This window comes from Saccostrea cucullata, unplaced genomic scaffold, assembly GCF_032062105.1.
Source record: "Saccostrea cucullata isolate Sc308-1 unplaced genomic scaffold, CSIRO_AGI_Scuc_v1 ctg1459, whole genome shotgun sequence".
Taxonomy (NCBI): domain Eukaryota; kingdom Metazoa; phylum Mollusca; class Bivalvia; order Ostreida; family Ostreidae; genus Saccostrea; species Saccostrea cuccullata.
Genome location: NW_026939713.1, coordinates 48,978 through 54,977, shown reverse-complemented (window position 1 = coordinate 54,977; position 6,000 = coordinate 48,978). Strand labels below are relative to the sequence as shown.

Genomic DNA, 6,000 nt, shown 5'->3' with positions numbered 1-6,000 from the left:
TACTTGATAAATTATATCAGTCTTAAAATGGTTCTTTAAAAGTCTTCTTTAAAAAACTTATTCAATTAATAAGGTGTTTGATATGAATTCAATTTTTTTTGGTTATAATATAATAAAGAAATCTGGAAGAAATTGGCCCAAGAAATACAGGGGCGTACATGTATATATGTAGCCAGGGTACTTCTGATGTGGACACCCGAGTAGGCAGGGTCTGTCAGAATATTTTTTCCGTAGAGCTACAGTTCTGCAGCTAATTAAATCTCTTCAAACCAGAATTGAAAAAAGTAAATAACATTAATTCAAAAAGCCAATATTGTGTCACATGCATGTACAAGAGAATAAATTCTATCAAGGTCTACATGATCATCTAATCATTTATTTCTCTTATAAATACAAATTTAAGCCTATCATAAAAAACTATAATTTCTTGTTACAATAAATATATTATGAATTTGAGCAAGTCTTCTGGGATGTAGTGATATTTTTTTTTCAAGTCAAGTTTTACTATTAAAAATTAAAAAAATTTGTAACGTTTCCACAATATTGTATACAAGGAAATTTTCGCCCCGTTTTATTTTCGCCCCTTTCGCCCTCTCCTTGGTGGGGGCGAATTCAAATTACACCTCATAATTTCGGAACTAGGCCTATGACTGGGTAAATTTATTTTTAATGGGGCAAAATCATTCTCAAGTTCAAGAAGGGCGAAAATAACACGGGGCGATTTCAAATGCATGCAAACAGACGTTCTCCCAGCTGTTCAAAGAGGAATCCCTTTCAGATAATGTGACTGTTTGATATGAGTGAAATTGCAGTCGTAGAACTCTTAATGGCAGGTGAGTTATCAGTTGCAGGGTTGTCCCTAAAGCTTAAATATCAGCTTTGGGGGCATTTAAAAAGAAGAAGGGTGGGTGGGATATCTTCCCTTACAGGGGGTCGAGGGGGGAATACCCGATTAGCCAGGGAAAATCCCTGACCCCGGGGTCATCTGGACAACCTTGGCATTAAATGTTTCCAACGTACAATGTAGGTCAGTCCATAAGGATCAAATGGATTGCAGGTTTTTTTTTCCGCGGGTTAATCTTAGAGAATATTTATAATGTTGGATAAGTTATTTTTCTTAGTTTTCCAAATAAGTTTAAGTTGACATTAAAAGTAATTAGAAAGTGAATTTTAGGCAGTATGTGCTAGATTGAACTAAAGACTCTTGTCATATATTTGTGTTAGGTACCAGTATGTGTAGTGTTTATCATAATCATGATGCTGTACTATGATGGATAGAAGAATCTGGTTAACTCCCTTCGTACCCTTCTCCAGTCAAGGGAGGGGAGAATGTGGACCATGGAGTTGACCCTTGACCTGAGGCTCCAGCATCCTGAATCAGATCAACTGATTCAGAAAGATCGACTCATTAACACTTTACTAGGTAATTTAACAGCTGTATTAAAATTTTTGACTGACCCCCGGGGCCAGTACAGTCATTTAGGGTATTCCGAATCAATCACCTTTTAAATTTTGACTGCAGATGTTTTTATTAAAAAAATTTTCACATGGTTGTTTGGTATCAAAGGAAAGCCAATTTAGTGAAAAATAAAGATCTACTTTACAGAACAAGTCTATCTTCGATACAGCGACCTTGACGGGGGTTATAATTTGGATCACCTTTTTAGTGTACTGCGAATCACTTCCGGGTATTTCGAATCACCAGGTAAATGGGTTGAAAACGGTCAGATAACATCATCATAATTGATGAACTAGTTAGTATTGTTTATAAAAAGCTCCAAGAATAAAAATAATTAAAATTTTCTTGATTGTTCTTGTTTATTTGAAAGTTATCAGCACCCCCCTCTTTATTCACACTAAAAACAGCTTTTCAGAGGCGGATCATGCAGAAAAGCAATTATTACAAAGAAAATAGGGGTTTCAGAAATTATATGACTGTAAATTGTTGTCCTGTAAGTATAATTATGTCACTTTTTTGCACCTGGGATTTTTTTTCGCTGCATAAGAATTAACATTAAAAATATCATAATTCTACGAATCGGCTACGAAAAAAAAATCATACATGTATAATGATAATGGTGATAAAAATGTATGAAAAGGAATGAAAACTAGCTCTTGTTTAGATATATGTATCACAATTATTAAGTATGACATAAATCACTGCATATGTGCACAGTGTACATATATGTATGTGTACATGTACACACATGCGTGCAAGTCCATATTTAAAGATTTATGACAAAAGGATAACCACTGGTCAAGCTACTCATTAACTCTTCACAGATTTTCCATTTCACAATCTTCATATGTCCCTTGCATGTAAAAAAAAAAAACCGATGTTTTCGAAAAAACCGGGCATGCATATAACAAAATGCAGCCTGCAATTTCTTCAGTTGTGGTTATGCACATCCGTGATTCGAAATACCCCAAAATATAGGGGGCTACAAATGCGGTTGTAACATACACATTTTTGAGATGTAATAAAAAATTATTAATGCTCATAAAAGCTCATAAAATTGCCGTTCTATCAATACCTTATATGCTAGGTTTCATTCACCAACAACGCCATGACATCGATGAGAAATATTCTGCAACGTTTATACACGGAAATTTTCTTCGAGAAGGTAAGCAAGTTAACGAATGCATTAATTATTTTTTTAATTAACGCATTAAGTTTATCTCTTTATTTATTGTATGTATTAAGCATGAACCATGTTGTTAATGACTATTTAGTTGTCACACGTGTGCACGTCTCGTATAAGATACAGCGATAAGGTAAATTACCGAGTGTCGCGAAATGTGGGGTGATTCGGAATACCCTAAATGACTGTATATTGACTCGATTGGGTGGATTTTTTACCAATATTTATACTTTTAAAATATCAATGTATATGAGTCGATTCGTCGATCAGGAAGCAAATAATTATTTTTATTTTTTTTTTGCAGATCAATTAAACACTATGGATCACCTAACAAAGGAAATAGGCAGACTAGAAAGAGATAGGGCTATTGGTCCACCAAAACACAAGAGTCAGGTTTGTCACTTTGTGTTTATCTCTGTATACCCAGCTCCTGGAACAGAAATAACTTCATGCAATGCTGTTAGCATTTGTGATGATGGGATATCACAGTATGTGTTATAATAAGTCATTGACATTCATCACTGACAATCTGTATTTGTCCTTTCCATGCTTTCCAGGTGTCTGACTTGTATACAGCTAGAGAGATCCAGATCATTCTAGCAGACTGCCTCTTCTGTCTAGCCACACAGCAGCCCCTGTAGAAAGCTGACACCTTGAGGCTGATCCAGCACCTAAGGGCAGACAACTCTCTAGGTGCTGATGGCACCCTGGACCCCGTGAGTCTGTGTCTGTTAATGGCCCTCCTGTACTGTTTTGATGTCAGTCTGTTGAAACATGAAGGTGGAGGAGGTTAGTATTTGATCATTTACTCTTCATACATGTGTATTTCACAAAGCACAGTTGTAAGGGATGTTATGTAATCAATTAAGTTGAAAAATAATGTTAATTTTTTTTTTAAATGTCTCTTATATCTTCACTTTTTTCTGGAATATAAGTAAACAATTTCTGTGCTCTGAAATGGCAAGAGTTGTTCTAATAAGAATGAATAGAAAGGTTAAGGTTGATGACTTTTGACATTTGCAGAGGTCCTGCAGCGTCTACCAATGATGATGGACTTACATACCGGACATACACCAGGATCTTATGTCTACGCGAGCCTGGACCAACCCAAGCCGGCCAGACTAAAGAGCGTGGTGCTGCTGGCCTGGGGGGTGACCCCGAGACAGCACAATCAGCACCAGACCCCAGCAGGTAAAATATGAAAACTAAACGAATCTAAAGTGGGAACCCCCACGCTCCCCAGGAGCAGTATAATACTGTAAATCGTTTTAATTCCACGGTGTTAAAATTTCACGATTTCTCAAAAAGTTCCAATTGCGATGGTTTTAATTTCACGCTGTAACAAAATTTCTTTATCATTTAAACGTTTTTAGTAACTAATGACAGCTTTCACGATGAGTTTATTTTCGCGGAAAAATGATGAATCGCAAACATAGGGAAATTAAAACCATCGTGATTATTTGCCATTCTACAGTATTATGCCCTGTTCACACGGAAAGTTTAATTCGAATTTAACGTAAAGTTACTGCCAATTAGTTTTGCTTAGCGTTCACATGGAGAATTTAATGCAAATTAGTTTAATTCGAATTAATTTACTGCGCAATGAATTACTTCACATTAACTCCATGTGAACGCTTAGCAAAGCTAATTTAAATTTTAAATTTTTATGCATGCGTAAGACCAGAATTAAGTTACAGGACATGTGTTGGTGGTTATATATAGGTATTTGTGCTATATTTGGTTCAAAAATTGAGGGAAAGTACTATGTTAATCACTAAAATCATTGAATACCTGTGACCACTACATGAAATATCAAAGGATGGCTCTGCATACATGACATGATTTACATAAATGATGTCATAATAGACTTACTGACGTCTGACTGTGGAAGAATTTTTTTAATTCACATTAGTTTACTAATCACATTAGCTGTCGTGTGAATGCAATTTAATTCAGGTTATTTTGATTTGCATTAGTTTACTTCGCATTAATTTTCGGAATTCAACTCGTCCTGTGAACAGGGCATTAAATACATTCTTCATGGTATCTATAATCTTAGAGTTGATGAGATATGTCGGTGCATGTATGTCAAGATAGATTAATTATTGTGAATAAATTTAATATGGCCAGGCAAAATAATTATGATAAGTGCTTTAAGCAGAAAATAAACTGGAAACTCATTTTGGACTATATTGATATCTGTAAGATTATTCACTCTTGGTTAACATGAAATTGATTTCTATAGGAGTGAATGGAATTTGTTAGGAGCTGAGGTTGTCATTGAACGAAGCCCTGAAGGAACACTTCCTGTGACTGGCTGTTGTAGCTATACATGATTTCCATAAAGAGGTATCTCATTTGCTGTAATTATTTAAAGTTAACATCAAAATTCATACTTAATTTTAATTTTAGTAATGAGTCAAACAAGCATTTGAAAAAAATATTCCTTGAGTGATACTAGAAAGAAAATTTATCTAAACCTTTTAGAAAGTGACAAAAATGTACAGTGTCTTAAAGTCTGTTCAAGAAACTTTATTCTGTGTGATTGATAGGTGAAAGAGCTGCGTACAAGAGGAGATGAAGTGGCGAGAATCGCGGCATTCCAGAGTTCCCTAGAACCTCCCACATCACCTAATCATGGCTTCCAGTATTTAGTGAAGCTACCCCTAGTGTTTACTGCTTATCTCAACATGATTAAGGTTTACTGACCCTCTTGCAAGAGAGATAACTCCCATGTCACCCAGTTATGACTTCCAGTACCTACTGACAGAGGCTGGTATGTAATAGTCGCTAGTGTTTACTGCTTACATTAATGTATCTAGGGTGGGGGGGGTTGGTTTGTAACTGTCCCTAGTGTTTACTGCTTATATCAACATAACTGAGGCTTATTTCCCTCTGACAATTAAGAGAGATAACTTTTGCTGCATTGTATAATAATAGTTCCCTTAAGAAATAGGTTATGTGGCAATTTCTGTAAAATTTTGAAATTTAAATTCAAAATTGATTAAATTGTTAACATTTCAATTTTATCTTAGATTTTTTATGCAAAATCAGCTTGAAAGCCATCATCTACTTGTGTAATAGTGATCTGTGCTGTGTTAAATCATTATAATTTATTTTTGTTTATATTCTCGCCTCTCATTAGTTGATATCCGAAAAGGAATGCAAAATATTTTGTATAATCTGGTTTGGTATATGAGATCACACCCCCTTGACGACAAGCTTAATCATCTTATCCAGGCAATCCCCTCACTTCCAGTTCAGAATCCATGGAAAATTCAGGATTGAACAAATGTATCTTTAACTTCAAATCAAACACAAACTCAATCTTACCTCATGTAAACACATATCATGGTAG

At 35.1% G+C, this 6,000-nt stretch overlaps 1 pseudogene; it reads left to right on the top strand.

Annotated features, from left to right (window-relative positions):
* The first annotated feature begins 796 nt into the window (after positions 1 to 796).
* The window catches only part of LOC134253733 (nuclear pore complex protein Nup205-like), a 30,305-nt pseudogene continuing 25,101 nt past the window's right edge, over positions 797 to 6,000 (top strand).